We start from the raw sequence: 1,527 nt of genomic DNA, 5'->3' as shown, positions 1-1,527 counted from the left end.
GCTGAACTGTCACCTTTCCAGTGGTTGTGGTTCAGGCACTCAGGCCCAGGCCACGATTCAGGGAACCCTGCTGTCTCTGTGGTGCTTGTTCAATGGACACTTTTCTGCTCTTATTCCCCCAGTGCCTGAGGGGACTTGACTCTGCATGTGTGAGCAGGCAGGGGAGGCCTCAGACAGAGGGTGGAGGGCATGTTATGGGCACCTGGAACAACTCCGTCCTTGTGTGAGAACAGGCCCTGACGTTCCATACAAGTAAGGAAAAGCAGGTAGACTAGGCTTGCACAGAGTGTATTTATAGGAGGACTTATGGACAAGCTGAGGTGTGGTCCTGTGGGCCAAGAAGACTAGTTGTGTCCTTCCAATTTGGGTCAGAAAGGGAGTCATATGTATGGATAAGGACAATATCCACTTCATCTTAGCTGGAACTGACTTGGTTTAAGGTGAGCTGGCACCGAAGGGTCAGGGACATTGCTGGAGCTTCGTTCTGGCTGTAAAACCTCACATACCACACTAGGAGCTTCATCTACTTATGATTGGCCTAGAAATCATACAGGAAAAAGCAGTTAGGTTTGTCCTCGGGCAGTCATGATGATTATGATTCCAGTGGCTGTAGTCATGTCCATCTGCATCCATTCAGGTAGTGAAACGCCACCTTTAGTAGGTGAAAGTTATGACTGCTATATGAGCTGTGTGGAGGTCATTCTATTCCAGCCTCCCATCAGTGCTCGGAGTTTTATCCCTACATTTCCTCCCTCTCCCCACCCCTTCCTCACCTCCTTCTGTGCTTCAGAACTCAGACGCCCTGTTGGGGTCACAAATCCCCCTTTCCAGGGACCTCTTATATTAGAAAGACACCTTGGTGTTCACTCCTCTGGGGTTTTGGGTAGTACTGGAGAGAATGGCAGTGTCTTAATTTCCTGAGGAGGTGCTCTGAGTGGTGAAGCTGTTTAGTGAATCGGGGAACCTGGAGAGAGGGAATTCATTGTCAGTGTGTCTTCTCTCCAAGTGTAGTTTGCCAGTACACCTGTCTGTCTTCAGGAGGTCCGTGATGCCAGGTGCTGACCTGAGTAGACAGTCCGACCCTAGAACCTGATCAGAGGGGTGCACATGTTCTGACATATTATGTGGATCCTTGTAGGGGCACGGGAAGGCAGAGAGGAATTGATGGACTGATTGTTCATGTTTTTCTTGGAGGCAGGATAGAGAATGTTCAAGGGCATCAATATATTAATGAAACAAAAGGGATCTGCCAGGCAAGGTGGCACAGGTCTGTGCTCCAAGCATTCAGGAAGTTGAGACTGGGGGATTGCCATGAGTTCATGGCCTGCTTGTGCTACATAGTAAGTTCAAGATGAGCCTGAACTACCCGGTGAGACCCTTCCCCAAAAGAGAGAAAACAAGAAGGAGAAAGTTTGTATGTACGTATATGCAGGATAGTTAACATGGCTGTTCTACTGTCTTGTATTTCTTTGCTGAAAGAAACTGTCAATGAGGGCTGGGGATTTAGCTCAGCGACAAAGCGCCTGC

The sequence above is a fragment of the Chinchilla lanigera genome, unplaced genomic scaffold (assembly GCF_000276665.1).
Source record: "Chinchilla lanigera isolate Chin_1 unplaced genomic scaffold, ChiLan1.0 scaffold00240, whole genome shotgun sequence".
Lineage (NCBI taxonomy): Eukaryota > Metazoa > Chordata > Mammalia > Rodentia > Chinchillidae > Chinchilla > Chinchilla lanigera.
The sequence above is the reverse complement of the archived record's forward strand: the minus strand, read 5'-3'. Positions refer to the sequence as shown.